The following is an 18,933-nucleotide window of genomic DNA, read 5'->3' as shown; positions in this document are numbered from 1 at the left end:
ACGTGTGATCTTTCCCTTCGTAACTCCATTGCAAATAGACTAGACTACTTGTATGAAATCTCCCATGTACCTGAAGATAGTAAAATTCCTATTACTGATTTCCCTATTGTAAATCCTTACACTGTCTTTGATAAATCTCAAAATACCTTCAAAAAATCCATAAAAAAAATTTTAGGTCCTTCTCATCCTTCTAGTGTAAAAGAATATGTCCAAACTTCTAAGTTTGACCAGTTCAACATTCCAACTTGTGAAAAAGAAAATTTTATCACCCTTGCCCTTCCCCGTGAGTTTGTAATTCCATGGCAAAAACAAGGATACACTCACCTCCATTTTGGTGTAGTAAGACTGGCACTTACCTTTCATGGCAAAAAAGGACTCCCAATAGCTTCTATAATTTCTCTTCTTGATTCTAGATTTTTGGAATACCATAATGCAATTATAGGAACTGTCCAAACCACCCTCAATGCGGGAACAGTCTTTGTCACTCTTTTCCCCAATTTTAACATGTCTGTTAAAGACCCTCACCTTTGTGATGCTCTTAAAGTCCAAGTTCAGATAACAGGAGCTTCACAAGTGCATGATACTTTTGCAGCCACACTTCATTATCAGCTTGCCTACAGACTCCAAAATCATGCTTTTGACATTGCTATACTAGAGATAGCCCAGTCTAATGATGCTCTTTTAATCCAAGTTGACCCAGGCATGACGCCTATGTGCACATTTGTTCCAAGACAGTTGAATAAATAGCAGATGACAAAACTCTTTCCAGAATCATGGATCACAAAATACGAGAATCTTCATCAGGCGGCCCAGCCAATCCAGTCTAACACTCCTTTCTTCATCAAAAAACAAAATGGTGAAGTTGAAGTTAGATTCATGGCAGCCACACCAGAAAAAGAAGAAGTGACAGTCTTTCCTACTCCAATGGCTATGATCCAGCCAGTCTCATATGAAGGTCTTGAAGGTCTTCAAATCAAAGCATTTCGAGAAGATGGAAAACCTTGCTATGAAGAAAAATCATCCTCCAACCATATATGGTGGGATGTTTGTGACTGTCCTGATTGTTAAGAAGAAATAGTTGAAGAAAAGCAGAATAGACGAAAGAAAAAGTCTTCCCAGTAGCTTCTTAAAGAAAGATATGACGCAGAAGATTTAGAAGTTGACCTTCTTGGAGAACCCTCTGGAAAGTTTGATTACTATGTCCTCTATCTCAGAACCAGAAAGCAAAAACCTCCATCCCTTTCCCCATGCAGAGAACATCATGATCAAAACCAACAAAACCAAAAACCACCACTAATTCCATATTACCAGAAAGTCCTCCCCCAAATACCAAAATGTCAACCCAAGTCTCCCAGTCAAACCCATACACAAAAGATCTTACCTTGTTACATGTTTGACCATGCTTCACCCTCCTATTCACAAAATTTTCCTCCTCTTGAAAGTTTTGACCACCCACAAGTCAACGTTAAACATGTTTAGAAAATCAAAAACCCTGTTGGAACCAATCCAGATGGAACCAAAAAACAAGTCTCCTTAGCTGAAGCAGCTCTAAATTGGCAGGCAGAAAATGTTGTTGCACAAAACCAGGTCCTTTCAAAGATCCTTGATAATCAACAAAAGATGACTGAAGCAATAACTCATACCTTCTCATCTTCAAATTCTCTTATTGAAGATTTGAAGAAAAAAATACAGTTAGTTGAACAAGAATTGGCAACGATTGCCTCCACAGTAAAAGATTTGTCTATCTCCTTTCCCTTCATTGGGAAAAAAGAAAAAGAAGGAAAATAGTTGTTGATGCAACTCCAGTCTATGGAGAATTCACAAAAGGTGGCTACTCAAGCTCTTCCAATGCAAGTTTACATGCCTTACCAACCGCGTCAATCATTATATAAAGATCTGTCCATACCTTTAACCTCACCATTCTCCCCAGTCTCCCCCAACCAGAACCTCCAACCACTAACCATAACACATCCTGCCCATAATCCTTTTAAACCAAGTGGAATTTTTCCCAGCATAATCAGCCCAACACCACTCCAACTAGAATCTCAACCCAGACCATAAAATGAACCACCTCTCATCAAAAAAGACAAAGAACCATTATACCAATCACCAGATCCAACAATTGGTGCTTCTTTCAGACCCCCAGATATGAACATGTTGGCCATAAATTCTGATCCCCCAAACCCGATTTCATAATTTCTTAGAACTTTAACTCTTCAAGAACCAACATAACCTTTTGTTCTCCCAGTCATTGATGACACAGATCTAGACTTGTCTGGCCTTGAATTAGATGAAGTATTCATGACAGATCCAAAGGTAGAAGAAGAAGATGATATCCTTCGCCCTAAACAACCTCCACCACCACCACCAATATTTCCTTCACCACCTTTCATCTTTGATCACCACACAAGATTAACCTACTCATCAACCATAGATTCAAAGCACTTGTTTACCATTGATAACAGTCCTCCTTCAAAATGGCATGATGAGATTTTCAACATGTATCATGGTGTACAGCTGAACTCCAAGCCCCAAATAATACTGTTGCACAGATCATTGCCAAGTTTGTCGCAAGACTTACAGGGAGATTGAGACAATGGTGGATCAATCTTGGAGAATACAAGCAAAGACAAGCAGCCCAATGTAACACTCTAGAAGATTTTTTCACAATCATTCATAATGAATTCCTTGGTTCACTGGCCCTTACACTGAAGTAGTAAGAGAAGAATTCTTACTGATGAAATGTTGCTTTTTTGAAAGAAAAGATTTGGAGAAACATTTTGACCAAATTTCAAGCAGGTCTTACTCCTTTAATGGAATGGATGATGTCAATTCTAAGCACACTTTTCTTAATTCTTTCCTGGAACCATTAGGTGATGAAACTCTCCGCATGATGAACCTTCAAAAAATCACCCTGCAGCAAGCCTCCTTAGGAGAAATCTACCAGCATATGCTCATTGCTCTTGAAAAACTCTACAATCAAAAAAAGTTTCTTTCAGAAATTGACAAGGTCCACAGCAAGCTTAAAAACAATTGTCAAAAGAAAGATTTGCAGATTAATTGCTATGACAAAAATTGTGCTTGTCCAACCAAGAGAATAGATCATTTCAAAAAGTACTATTGGAAGAAGAAACATTCTCAACAAAAGAAGAAGTTTTTCAGGAAAAAGAAATGGAAGTTCCTCAAAAGAAAGCAGTTTAAAGGAAAAACTTCAAAATTTTGTTTTGTATGTAGAAGCCCTGGTCATTTTGCAAAAAGTTGTCCAAAAAGAGAAAAAGCAGCAAAGCTTTTAGAGCAAGCCCAAATTCATGCAGATGACACCCCCTTTTCAGATGTTGAATCACTTTTTTCAGTGGATGATGATTACTATCCCCAAGCCTTGGTAATCATGGCTTATTCTACCCTAGGAGATGAGTCAGATTCAAACAATACTGATGATTCAGACACAGAAATCCAAGCCATATACACATCTCAGCCTCTTATAGCTCCACTAACTTGCCCCACACTAATAGCTCAAGTTCACATCCTCCTTGATACTTATCCCAGACCCATCCCGGTAATAGCCTTGTTTGATATAGGAGCAACAACAACAATTCTTCATCCTAAGATATTACCCGAAAACTTTTGGCTACCCCATCATCAGATGTTCAGAGCAGCCAATAGAGAAACATTTCTGATCACCCAGAAAAGTAAGCCCATTAGCATTCGAATTTTTCCAACCCTTACCATTAGACACCAAGTCCTTGGATCCTTACTCACAGGTAGAGACCTTCTCATAGGATTTGATCTCCTTCATCAGATACCCAGTCTCAGATGGTCCTCAAAAGGACTTTTACATAAACAACACCTTCTCACCTGGACCCAGGTACCTCATTTGTTCTCAATAAATTCCTTTGACTCTTTGAGATCCCAGATTATCAATGAATATTGTGCAACCACTCACTCTGAATTCCTCCTTAAAAATCCAAATCCTTTGTAGAAAAATCCATCTTTTTTCATAACCCTTCCCTTTAAAAAGAATGAAGATGTTAACCACACAAAAGCTAGTCATAGAGGAATGAATCTAGAACATTTGTCTTTGGCTAAGCAGGAGTTATCCACCTTTCTTTCAGAAAACCTCATTGAACCCACAACTTTTCCATGGGCGTGTGAAGCTTTCTATGTTAACAAGCATGCAGAACAAGTCCGAGGAAAGCTTAGATTGGTAATCAATTACCAAGATCTTAATCATTTCCTTGCTGATGACAAGTTTCCTTTGCCAAACAAAAGTGCCCTTTTCCAACATCTTTCCCATGCCAAAGTGTTTTCAAAGTTTAATCTCAAAGCAAGATTCTGGCAATTAAGAATCCATCCAGAAGAAAGGCACAAGACAGCATTTTGCATCCTAGACCACCATTATCAATGGACTATAATGCCTTTTGGCCTAAAAAATGCTCCATCTCAATTCCAAAAAGCAATGGTAACGCTGTTTTAACCGCTTTTGTCAAATGCATTGATCTATGTAGATGATATTCTCCTATTTTCAAAAGATGTAGCATCCCATGAACAATTGTTTACTGAATTCTATAATTTGGTAAAAGCTCAAGGGATAATGCTTTCAGAAAATAAAATGGTCATATAAGTATCTTCTATTTACTTCTTGGGCATAAACATTTCAAATGGAAAGTACACTTTGCAGCCCCACATAGCAGTTTCTCTTAGTGAATTTTCAGATATGCTCACCAGCACCAAACAGATCCAGCAGTTTCTTCGAATTGTCAACTACATGTCAGATTTCATCCCAAAAATCTCTAGATACAAGGATTGTTTGTCTAAATTGTTGAAAAAATCTCCCCTAGAATGGAATCCAGTTCATACAGAAGCAGTCCAACAATTGAAAAAACTAGCAAAAAAACTTCCCCCTTTGCAGATTCCGGGAACAGGCAAACGAGTTCTACAAACAGATGCAAGTGATGAGTATTGGGCAGCAACTCTCTTTGAAGAAATTGATGGCAAAAGAAATATTTGTAAATATAAAAGTGGTGCATTCAAGCCTTCAGAGCTTCATTACCATTCTACTTTCAAAGAAATCCTAGCAGTCAAACATGGAATTGAAAAGTTCCAGTTTCACCTCATTGGCCACAACTTTTTTGTAGAAATGGACATGTCCTCTTTTCCAAAAATGCTCCAATTCAAAAGAAAAATGCTCCCACATCCTCAGTTACTCAGATGGTCAAATTGGTTTTCACAATGGTCTTTCCAAGTCAAACACATCAAAGGTACAGATAACCTTATCACTGATTACCTTTCTAGAAAGCCTCCTGTCCTTCATACCACAATAATTCCTCCACCCTTATGTGTATATCTAATAATAGATCCATCCTCATCCTCAGGTCCTTCTAGTTCAGCCCCTAATGATATCCTTAATATGATAGAAACACTTCCCGCAAAAATAAAAGACCAAATAAAGACCTTGACCCTTCAAGACAGATCCAAAAGAATCATTAGAGTATTCCATGATTACCTCAAAGAACACCAACGTCATTTCCTTGCCCTTTTCCCAGACATTGAGCAACCATGGAAAACTTCATTTGCATTTTAGCTAACAAACTGGACTGTTGTACACTACCTTTACATGTGGTACTTACTCAATGAGTACTACTTGTGCCTCCATTTTGAACCGGAATTCTACTCATACATTTTCCCTCGAGAAAATAAATATTTCCACAAATTCTGGTCTGAAATTTTGAAAAATGATGCTCATGATGGCCAATGATTCAAGTATCCCAAAATAGATCACCCTCGTTTTGGTAGCAAAATTACTTCAGCATGCATAGTAGCCAAGCTAAATTCCAAAAATAATGTTCAAGAAGAAAGAATCCTCCACCCTCTAGATGTACATTGAGTAACTAATGTTGATGGTACTCTTCACACACACGTGGACGTGTCTTGGATATCTTGTCACTATTCCCTCACAATGGCAAAATCTCTCAATCATGGAATCTTACCAGACATAGTACCAACCGACCCAGATATTTGCAGACAGCAATGGCCACATGAAGACCATTGAGAAATGCCTAATCCTTTATTTGGCTATGATGACCCTTACTACCATAACCATGATCCTGATGCAGATGTCGATGAAGAATGGTTTCAAGGTAGAGATGGGTGGGATGACTAAAGATAGATATATAAGAAATATATATTCAAAAAAAAAAAAAAAGGTGTCAGGAGCCATTATTTTTGACTTTTCAAAGTTACTATTTTGGCTTTTCTTCCTTTCTTTCTAATAATTTTGTTGTAGCTATTCCTTTAACATTACAACTATTGCATAATGTCCTTCGTCTTTTTCCACAACATAATTATCTATTGTCAGCAATATATTCGGAAGCGAATATCTTCTGCACTGGCATCCTTACATCCGGAAGACAATTGTCACTCCAGTTCCAGGACCCCCACTACTTTGAACAAATGTCAAGAACAAGCCGGCCCTTACAACTCAAAGATTATCCTCTGAATGTAAAATATTTTTGTCTTTTTTGTAAATTGTTGCCTATAAATAGGCCTTTTGTTTCCTTAGCGAAGCAAAGTTGGAGAATTAGAGAGAAAAAAGAGTTAGAGAGAATTAACTCCACAAAGGATAACTCCACAAATGTTCTGGATTCATTCCTCTATGACTAGCTTTTGTGGAGTTAACATCTTCATTCTTTTTGAAGGGAAGGGTTATGAAAAAAGATGGATTTTTCCACAAAGGATTTGGATTTTTAAGGAGGAATTCAGAGTGAGTGGTTGCACAACATTCATTGATAATCTGGGACCTCAAAGAGTCAAAGGGATTTATTGAGAACAAATAAGGTACCTAGGTCCAGGTGAGAAGGTGTTGTTTATGTAAAAGTCCTTTTGAGGACCATCTGAGACTGGGTATCTAATGAAGGAGATCAAATCCTATGAGAAGGTCTCTGCCTATGAGTGAGGATCCAAGGACTTGGTGTCTAATGGTAAGGATTGGAAAAATTCGAATGCTAATGAGCTTACTTTTCTGGGTGACCAGAAATGTTTCTCCATTGGCTGCTCTGAACATCTGATGATGGGGTAGTCAAAAGTTTTCGGATAATATCTTAGGATGAAGAATTGTTGTTGTTGCTCCTGTATCAAATAAGGCTATTACCGGGATGAGTCTGGAATAAGTATCAAGGAGGAGGTGAACTTGAGCTATTGGTGTGGGGCTAGTTAGTGGAGCTATAAGAGGCTGAGATGTGTATATGGCTTGGATTTCTGGGTCTGAATCATCAGTATTGTTTGAATCTGACTCATCTTCTGAGGTAGAATAAGCCATGACTACCAAGGCTTGGGGAGAGTAATCATCATCCACTGAAAAGAGTGATTCAACATCTGAAAAGGGGGTGCCATCTGCATGAATTTGGGCTTGCTCCAAAAGCTTTGCTGCTTTTTCTTTTTTTGGACAATTTTTTGCAAAATGATCGGGCATTCTACATACAAAACAAATTTTTGAAGTTTTTCCTTTGAACTGCTTTCTTCTGAGGAACTTTCATTTCTTTTTTCTGAAAAACTTTTTCTTTTGTTGAGGATGTTTCTTCTTCCAAGAATACTTTTTGAAATGATTTCTTCTCTTGGTTGGACAAGCACAATTAGAATATTATAATAAGAAACCTAAAATATATATATATATATATATATATATATATATATATATATATATATATATATATACATAGATACAAAGAAGAAATTGAACGTAAAATTTTATTTTTTTAAAAAAAAACTTTTTTTTGACTAAAATAATAATAATCCATTTGTTATTAATAATATATATATATATATATATATACATAGATACAAAGAAGAAATTGAACGTAAAATTTTATTTTTTTAAAAAAAAACTTTTTTTTGACTAAAATAATAATAATCCATTTGTTATTAATAATGCTCTGATCCCCTCAAATCTCACACCGTGGATCCAATTCGCTAGGTCAGTTTTCCATTCAATTAATTAATCCATTTGTTTCTTTATTTGGGTACTGATCTTACGTTATGAGATTCCGAAAATTTTGATACTAGAATTTGTTTTAGGTCTCAATTTTAAGTAGAAGTTGAGTCTAGTCTTGATGTCAAATATGTATTCTTGTATGATTAGTGGGGTCAGGAAATCTATTTGTGCAGACTCCATGTTTATTGTCTTGCATTATGACGTGAATATTGTATCTGTGAATATGAAACAAAATAAGATTGTTTGAAGAAGTTATTCCCTAAATTATGTCATTTTCTTGGCAAGCTCTTGGCCAGTGACAATTTGTCTTCTTTTTTTGACTAAATTTGTAGCTTTCATTTTTACTTTTATGGTATTCGGTAACTAATAGCGGTCATTTTTTTTTTTAATTAATTAATTAATTTATTATTGTTTGTGTGTAGTTTATTGCTGGTTGTGGGAAATTTTTTGAGGGAACACCAGAGCAGATTTATCAATCGCTATGTGTAACATTGGGTTCATTGCCAAAGCCAACTCGAGTATACTGTGGCCATGAGGTAATGGTATTTTGTTACTATCCTTCTTCGGGTTGATTTTGAGTTCATAAGGATAAATTAATTTTGTACAAGGAGTTGGGGTTGCTTATATTGTGTTCATGTGTGTAGATTTTTCTACTGTTGATGTATACTTAGTGCATAATATTCCATTTGGCATAATTACTGTCAATAATCACTGGTTTGTTTCTATAACCACCTCAAAATCTCTTTACTTAGATTACATAAAAGGCCCCAGGTATATACCTTTCTTTGTGAGTGTAGGAAAACATACCCATTGAGGAAATTGCACAGCAAGTTCTTTGGTTTTTGATATATTGGCTTGTGTTTTTTTAACTCAAATTTTGTTCTTTATGGACTTGCAACTTAAATTTGGTTTGGATCGTTCAATAAGCTCCCTTAGCTTCCTTTTTCAATTTGTGATGTATTTGACTGCAGGCAGTTAGAGGGGCTAAGCCTCGTGAAGTTGGGGAGTTTGAAAATGTGGTTTTTGATTATGTTTTTTTATCAGGAGCTTATCTATTTTTCAATTTTGCTCAGTACGTGGGGTCCAAGGAAACTGATCAAAATGCTGTGCTGTGACTTTACAAAGGTAAGTCCAATTTGTTTATGTCATGGGATATGAGTCTCCTTGAGAGCATTTTTCTACTTGAGCATGTGACCATTTCTAATTTCCTTTTGAACAATGGTATAGTCCATTTTTTGTCCAACAAAATGATTCATTCTCACTGTGACACAGGTTTTAGGCACGTGGAGTTTAGTTACTCCAATTTTAGATATGCAATTAGCTTCTGGATTAACTATTCCATGAGAGTAAACTAAGTTATAGATGTTGATAGTTTTTTCAGTTGGAATTTTTAATGACTTGTACAAGTTGATAGATGTTAAGATTTCTTTCAACAATTAATTTGTTGGTTGGCACACACTTGTCCAAAGTTGGTGAGAGATAATATTCTTTACTAATGATAATAATAATGTGTGCTTTTGTTGCATTTCTTTTAGTAAATTTACTAATCTTATAGTATACCCCATTCATTTGGTTTAGATAATGTGACACCAAAGATTATTACTATTAGTTGTTATATTATATGTGCCTATAAAATTAACCCTCAAGATTGCAAGTACGGCCCCATATAACTAGGCTTGGACTAGCTTAGCTTAATAAAGCTAAACTAGTTTGGCTAATGTGCCTAAAAAAGGAGTCTATATACTCAAAGTCTAAAAATAGACCTCGTGGGCCCTATTTTTGGGACAAATGGTATCCCCATGATTACCAACTTGCAATTGGAGTATCTGCTGGGTTTGTGATTTCTTGAGTATTTATTATGTAGCTCACTAGGATGCCTTACAACTTTATGAAGGTAGGGCAGAAGTATTACTGCCAGTAGTAATATGTGTTTATGTTTATATCAATTAAAACTGTCTCATGAGTCTTGGAAGCTTCAATGATGAGATAGTTCATTAATTTAAATTTGTGAAAATGGTGCTTCCAGGTTTTGCTTATTGAGATTTTTTATTTTTTAGGAAGTATGTTGCTTGATATTACCCTTCTTCTCATATCTGCAAGCAATTACAATCTTGAAAAAAATAATAATAATAAATACTATAGCCGCGTTTGCAAAAACACGGCTATAGTCAAATTCAAAAAAAAGGGCTATAGCCACTTTTTATAAACGCGGCTAGAGTACGTCCTTAAGAAGCGCGGCCCAACAAAAGTGGCTGTAGGCCAAATCGTCCTATAGCGACGTTTTTATGCACTATAGCCGCGTTTTAAAAACGCGGCAAAACGCGGCTATAGGACTTTTTTTTGTAGTGGCTTCTCATCAAACAATGCTTACATCCGAAGACATCTCTCAATTATCAAGCTTCTTCTTCTCTCTTTTTGTTTTTCCCTTTTATATTTTTATCAAATTTTGGGTTTTTTTCTTTGGTATGTAATTTGATCTTAAATTTGGACTAATTTGCTTATTGAATTCTTATAGCTTTATCAAAGTTCGTTTTAATTTGTATGTGGCTTGAAGTAATTCTTTTGTGACATATTATATATATATATATATATATATATATATATATATATATATATATAATAGATAAATTTAAGTTACATTTGGTATAAATTTTGTAACTGTAAATTTGTTAGAGATCTTATGGTTAGAATAAAGGTCAACTGCCCATGTTATTATTAAAATTTTATTGCTTGCTACATTAGCTAACTTAATTATGGAGCATTTTTTACTCTCTCTACCTTATTTATTACAACCTCCTAAAGCAATCAAGAGAGAGTTTTAACACGGTAGAATTTACAAACAGATTGAAATGTGAACTGTTGTCATTCGGAAAGTCTATTTTTATAACGATATTAGAATTTGATAGTTTCTATTCAATAAGGATTAGATTTTGATATTTTCCGCTAACGCCCCCCCCAAAAAAAAGGCTTTTCATAGTTTCTATCTTATCAATAATCTTTACAATTTGATCATTTCTATCTTATTTCTAAGGATCAGACCTGGTGTGAACTTTTTCTTTGATTTCGGATTCTATGTGAGGAGGGTAACCGAGTCATCATGACTACAGGAGGAAATTTGACTTAACAAAAAAATCTGATACTATATGATGAATGTAGCATAAGTGCATAACTCACTTAGGCGTATTGCTAAATACTACTAATTTAATCACACCACAATACCTTTTCTCTCTTCCTCATAATTTCCCTAACCTCTTATATTATTCAGTGTTACAAATTAAGCATAAATGTACACATAGATGTATTGGTATCACCTAACAACAAATTTTTCAACACAACTTAACACCTTTACTTGACAAATCGTATCACAACACAACATAGGCAGCTAACCAATGACAGGGATGGGAATGTGTGCCATGATGGCATAAGTTAAGGTGCATTTGATAATCCATTAATTGATTTTATTAAATTTTTTTTTTTAAAAGTCAAACAGCACCAAGAAAAATACACATAACAACAATAAATATTTGTGCTTGCTATTAACCACTTTGACAATGTGTATTTTTCTTTTTTCTTTTTTTAAATGTCCATTGCAGTTTGTAATTGCATACTTATTATTCTTTAATATGTTCTTAGGGTATAAACATAAAAGGCTATTAGGTTTGGATGAAAATTTCTTGAAAAATTTATCAACCGATATGACATAATGAGCTAAAATGAATTTTCTTCAAATTACAAGTTCAAATCTTATTGTATCTAAAGATAACAATACTAATAAGAAATTGTATGATGTGTTCTTCATCCTCTTTGGTCGCACCAACATGGGCGATGCAAAACACTCCTAACATATGTGAAATTAGACTAACCAGACAACTAATGTATTTTACTGCCGAAAATGTTTCTAATTAATGTACGAACCCCAATGTTTTTAATTGTAATATTTGGCAGGTGACCCGACTAAGGTGTGGTGGATTTACCTTTGCCCTACGCCTCAACCATCTCATGAGTGATGCTCCAGGCTTAGCTCTATTCATGAATGCCTTAGGTGAGATTGCACAAGGAGCATGTGCACCTTCAATCCAACCTGTTTGGCAAAGGGAACTTCTCAATGCTAGGAACCCACCACAGGTGACATGCACACATCACAAATTTGATGAATTGGTTGAGCCTCAAAGCTGTACCACCATTGTGAAATCCTTCGTTGTGTCAAACATGGCACAGGTGGGGAAAAGCAGTCTACGGTGGACTAGCTAAGATTTTTGAAATCCAAAGTACTAGTGCAACTACATTTTACATTGAAGCAATGAATAGTAAAGGAGAGCATGGGATTATGGTGCCTGTGTGCTTACCAACCCCAGCCATGGAAAGATTTGTGAAGGAGCTGAATATTATATTACAAGACCAATCAGATGGCGGTCCGAAGTCCAAATTTATAATTTCTTCTCTCTTCTCTGTGACTTATATAAACATATATCTCTGGAAGACATGATTGGGAAGAGTAAAATGTAATGTGCATATGCTGATATGCGTTAGACAATTACTTGAATTCATGTTTTACAATACTATATATCATGCATATGCAATACGCATGATTCTAGTTTTCATCTTTTGCCGTCTCTTTGCTACTTGTGCAAAATCACTGGAACATGATGATAAAAGAGGGTGGTATATGTAATGTATATCATGTACATGTTATATATGGTTAGTAATAGAATCTTTGTGTTTGCCATATATGGGGATAACTTTAGATTTAATCTTAATTAGCAAAAATAATATCTACATTTTCTACATAATTCTAACGTTAAAACTGATACATGAATAGGAAAAATAAAAGGACCTTATATTCATTACATATATGATATATCACATACTTAATATATGAATAGGAAAAAAAAAAAAGGACCTTATATTCCTTACGTATATGATATATCACATGCTTTCCTTCCGATGTATAAAGTATTAAAAAAAAAAAAAAAAATTAGAGCCTTTGCTACTATTCGAAAGAGATTGAATTCAATATGTACTCTCAACCCAAATTTGTCTTTTCCCACCAAAATTGACCAAATTAGGACCAAATGGACTGAATGTACAAAAAAGACTAAATTGAACCAAATAGACCAGAGTTGACCTAATTGGATCGATGGGGACCGAATATAGCAAATAGACTAAAATGACCAAATTTGACCGAAATACTATGTTTCAATTTTTAGGTATTAAACTTGAATTTACCTAATGATTTTTTGTAAGACGTGTACAATTGCACTCCAAAAAAATGAAACAAATGACTGGTTAAAAAAAAATTATTATTAGAATGATAATAAAATATGTAATGTTGTTATCAATCATAAAATTGAAAATAATACATGTGAGAGACCTCGCCTGAGTGGTGCCCTTCAAAAAAGAGAGAGAGTGTGAGTTATTTTTGTGGTGTGCTTTTTAGGGCACCTCTCTTTTTGGGTAAGTGGTGTGGAGTTGCCACTTATTTTTTATATAAAAAAATAAGAAAAACTAATATACAAATATATGACTGAATTGCTTCATTTCATTGATTGAATAATTAAAAAATAAATAAAAATTTGAAAATTTGGACTTTACACGGCTTTGGGTCCTAGTTATAATCTACCAAATATACATAGTTTTTTGTCCTAGTTACAATCTACCAACAATAAAATATAAAAATAAGACTAGATCTACTTAACCAAAAACCTAAACCCAGAGGCTAGGTTACGGAATGGGAAGGTGTTAGACAGAGTTTGTTCTTCTAGATTCTTGTGACCAATTGTTCGGGGGCCTTTTTCGGTTGCTCGGCCACGTGTGGTCCTTTGGAGGGGTGACGTCGCTAGGCCCGGGTTCTTTTTTGGGGAGTTGCATCCTGGAACTCAACATTGGGCCACGTGGTCCAACGACTACCGGTGTATCTTTTACGCCTACCAAACCATTAAAGCCAAAGTCTAAGAATCACGATAATGGTTGAATAAATATGTAACATGTGCTTGATATAATAGGTTTGATTAGTAGTTGTAACAACGGTTGAGATAAAGTAGTATTTGTTTAGAGGTAAAGTAGTCATGTACTCAATAATGTAAATTTAAAGATAAGGAAGTAAAGTCACTTATCTTTTTATGGTTCGTAGCCTAGCTGTACAGCTTTTGTGAGTCAATGATATCCCAGCAGAGTGGCCCCAACGGTAGAGTGGCAGTTTGCCATAATAACTTCAAGATTGAAGGGGAAAAATGGGTGCAACTGGAGGGAGAGAGAGTATGCCCAGCTGTGTGTAGGGGCTGGTTAAACTTGCTCCTCTTATCATGCACTTAAATGAGTTTTTCCATTGACAATACTCTTTTAGTTATTGTGAAGTTATGAGTAGTGTTGCCTTCCATGAGGAGGGCTTTTGTATGGAGTATATATGCCTTCTAAGAGAAGGGTTTTATGTAAGATGGATTTGTGCCTTCCATGAGAAGGGCTTTGATGTGAGATCTTGGTGCCTTCTAAAAGAAGGGCTTTAGTAATAAAGTTTATGCCTTCCATGAGAAGGGATTTTATAAGAGAGATAGAGAATAATATTAATATGTGTTTATAAGCAGCAAAACAGTAGAACTTCAGAGTGAGAGAGTATGAGAATGGAGTTTAGAAGAGTGTAGTGAGTCATATGTAATGTTGTAGTAAATATGTATGAGATTGTGTAAGAGAAGTGAAGAAAGAGATGTTTTGTGAGATTTAGTATTTGTAATATGTATGATATATGAAAGTATGAAAGATATGGCAGTTGAAGATAGTAAAAATATGAGATTACAACCGTTGGAGAAGTTGTAGAGATTGCTTTCCAAGAGGAAAGATTTTATAGGAGAAGAGTATGGAGATATGTATAAGTATTTGGAGATGGGAGCAGTAAGATAGGTCTATTTTCTGAGTATGAAGAGTGAGAGAATCAATATAAGAGAGGTAATAGGACTGTAGTGTGTTTAGCAAAGCTACTAGGATTTGCTGCTGGGATTTGCTGCTAGAGGGTGGATGAGGGCTTATGAAGGCATTTGTGAGCTAAGTGCTGAAAAGTTTAGTTCTTGATTTTGAAACTAAAAACTCAAAACTTCATTCAGAGCTTAGGGAGAGAGAATAGAGGGGTTTGTGAAAGAGTTCTTCTCCCTTTGGTGTCCCCCTTTTGAGGTGTTAATGAGGGGTCCCATTTAAAGCTGAGTTTGAGGGGGTATTTTAGCAAATAATATCAGCCAAAATCTGTCCCAAATAGCAATGAATTTTCAGAAAATCCATCTTAAGATTTGGGCAAAAATGGTAAGTTTAGCTTCAAGATGTTCTTGCTATTTCGGGTAAGAGCTGCTGGGGAAAAAGCAACAGAAAAGGAATGTATTTCAGCAAGAGAAAAGATAGTTACAAAGTTGGTTTTGGTTTTAGCCAAATGTGGAAAAAAAAGTAATGCCCAGGCTGCTGGGTCAGCTGTCACATTTGTCTTGGAAAAGCTGTCCCAGCTGTCAGGTAAAGTTGTCCCAACTGTCAGGAGCAGCTGTCACTTTGGGCAGTAGCAAAAGAGGTCAGCATGGTGATTGAAGAGTTTTGAAGAGGTCATTCAGCATTTACTTTATGGTCTTAGCTGAAAATGGTAAGATCACTTTCAAAGGTATCTTGCTATTTTAAGCATAGCAACTGGCAGCTGGGATTTCAGCATTCAATGGCTGCTGATATCACTCCCAGCCAGGTGTCAAGTGCTGGATACATTGCTGGGGGTCTGCTGGAAAGGTTTCCCCTTTTGGGTGTTTGTGTTTTTGGTCCAAGGTTCCATTACAATACATTTCTAGCAAGTAATAGAAGCATTGGTTGAAAGGTAATGAAGGTTTAGAGATTTAGTTGAGGTCTCATTGTGTTGTAACTTAATCTTGGTGAGCAAGAAGAGTTTTTAATGCTCTGCTCTGGTAGCTGGCAGAGAAATATATGGTTTGATTGTGGCAGATAGCAGCTGGGCATGAGAGATATAATGAATATTTTGTACATCGTTGGAGATAAAAGATAGCCAATCAGATTAGGCCATGTGTTTGAGTTGGATTTTAGCCGAAAGCAGTAATGAGATTATGTAGAATAATATAATGAAGTTTTCCAAATTTGTATAGCAACAGCTATGGATTGAATGAGCAGTTATATTCCCAGCAGCTAGATGGCTGGGGATATTAAGTATGTGTCATGTGATGAATATTAAGTTTTAGGAAAAGAGCAATAGGGAATTTTATCATTTTAAGTGCTATGTGATAAGAGATACGTACCATATGTTACTCGCCACACACGGACTCGTCAGAGTTTAGGGAGTTGAAGGAGACACGCCAAGCAACATGTTTTTTTTATCAACTTTAAACCGCTGGAGCTTTACTAGAACATACCTCTTGGCCCTCCCAACCACGACTCCCAAAGTTTCCCTAAAGAGACTTATGAGCTTGGATCATAAGCCGAAGATGAGATGACGTACCTCGGGTTTTGTTGTGATGTTGTGTAAATATGGGCTCTTGTTGAAGAAGCTGCTTGCCATGAGTGTAAGAAAGGTGATATGGGCCGTGAGCTTTGATTCATTGTGTGAGCCCAATCCATATGTTGATGTGGCATGGGTTGCCAATGAAGTAATGCCATGTGGGCCGAAAAAAAGAGTCCTCAACACCAATGTACCATTTTGTGCATGTCATGAATGATATGTTGAACATGTGAAATACACTAAACCACACAAAACCATTTATGAATGTATACTCTTTTTGTTAAAAAAATTAGAAAAAATTGATTTTGACTTATAAAAGATCAGATCTATTTTTGTATGTGTAAAAAAAAAATGATTTTTGAAGAGAAAATTCAGATCTGTTTTTATTTAATAAAACACAAAGTCTTTTGATTTATTAAAAATTCAGATCTGTTTTTTAAGAGATAAAAAAATGGTTTTGATTTTTGTAAAAAATCAGATCTGTTTTGGTGATAAAAAAAAAAAAGGTTTTATATAACAGAAAAAATCAGATCTGCTTTTATATTTGAAAAAGATTTTTTTTTTTTTTTTTTTATGTAGAGGATCTCATTCACAAAATAATTTCATGCTATATGACTCAAACAAACAACAAAACAACAATTCACGATCTCTTTCTTTATTTCAAAAATCTGCATGCATTAAAAAAATCAGATATGTATCTAAAGAAGATAAAAAATCCGTTTTTATTTTAAGAAAAAATTAGATCTACATCTAAGGGAGATGTAGATTCGTTTAGTTTTGAAGAAAAATTCAGATCTACATCTAAGAAGATGTAGATCCAGTTTATTTTAAAGAAAAAGAGTTAAGTACATGTAGATCTTTAAAATTAAGAAACAGATTATGGTGACAATAAAAGAATCAAGAACACATTTTGATAATCTAAATTGAAAAATCAAAATATGAATATTTAAAACAAGAAAGCATGCACCATCATGATTAGAGAAACATAAAAACAGAAGGGTTAGAAAGCAACCTCTTGCATGAGCACTCTTTTGCTTGAGAGGATGTTTTAGGGTTCAAAGAAACTTATTCAGTTCTCTTTGAAACCTAAAAACCCTAATTCTTGTAGCAAATTTCAAAGAGGATCAAAGAATATCAGCAATTTGTAAGTCTCCAAAACATATGCCTCTCAGAGCGTCCAAAAAAAGTGTCGAATTATGAGACCTAGCCTCTATTTATAGGGACCAGAAATCTCTAAAAAATAGGCACGGATGATTAGGATGTGAATCCGGGTTCATCTTTTTGTGAAAAGGTCGAAAATGGTGTGCATTATCGTTACCCGAAGGCCGTTGTGCCAAAGCCCACATGATGGCAATTCGGCACTTTCAAAGTGCCGTTCGGCACTCCAAAAGTGCCGAATTGGCTCTTGGATGCTGAACGTACTTCCATGTTTGGGTGCCATTTGGACTCTCTTTCTAGGGTTTTTTGATCGATCCTTGTATCTAGACGTGTTTTTATCCTCCGTCCATGATTTTTTTTATCTCTTTTCTAGATAATTCAAGTTTTTAAAGAACAATTATCTTGAACAATTATTTTATGGATAAATCCCTTAAAATAAATCTTGATAAAGTTCAGATTATTCACAATTTTATTGTTATCTAGCCATTACTTTTATTCTTATGCATGCATACCTATTTTAAACACTAATTATCACCCAATCACAAAATTATTTGATTAATTTTAATTGTTCAACCAATCAGAATTAATTTAAATTAATCGTGCATGGTTGATTCTTTCTAGACACAATGCATATGGACCATGCAGACTTGATCATGCGACATCTTTCGATCCGATGATTCGATTTAGAAACCAAACACACCGTTGTGATCGTCAGAATCTCAAGATCATTGTTATGATATGCAATGAATGAATTGAGGCATGCAATGCAAGAACAAATTGATGCATGTGATGCAAGAATGATTTTTTTTTTCTTTTGTACGTGGATGGTCACTCTAGTCATCCTCCTTGATTAAATCATGGGTGCAAAATCAAGTGTCTATAGAATGCCCCTCATTGACAGAGCTTGGAAAGTGAATGTCAATGTAAAACAAAGACACTGATTTTAGCGACCATGATTTAATTGAGGTTGAATTTTCAAAGATTACCTAACCCTCGAACCTAAAACTTTGGAACGTAGAACTAGTGCCTTATCTTTTTGACAAAACAATGAAAATACTTGACTTAGCAGCTAGTTAATGAACTTTGAAATGTTTCTTGACAATTGATATGATTGAGAGAACTTTTTCGTTCTGATCTTAATAATGGAGGAGTCTGTGATTAACTGGCTTGATCTTGACTGAAGGAGTGTTTGTGACTAATTGGCTTAGTCTTGACTAGAAGAGCATCTATGATCAACAGTCTTGATCTTGACTGAAGGTAATGTTTGGAACCAACTGGCTTGATCTTGACAAAAAGGGTGTCTATGACCAACTGGCTTGGT

Source organism: Castanea sativa, chromosome 12, assembly GCF_040712315.1.
Source record: "Castanea sativa cultivar Marrone di Chiusa Pesio chromosome 12, ASM4071231v1".
NCBI classification, from domain to species: domain Eukaryota; kingdom Viridiplantae; phylum Streptophyta; class Magnoliopsida; order Fagales; family Fagaceae; genus Castanea; species Castanea sativa.
The sequence above is the reverse complement of the archived record's forward strand: the minus strand, read 5'-3'. Positions refer to the sequence as shown.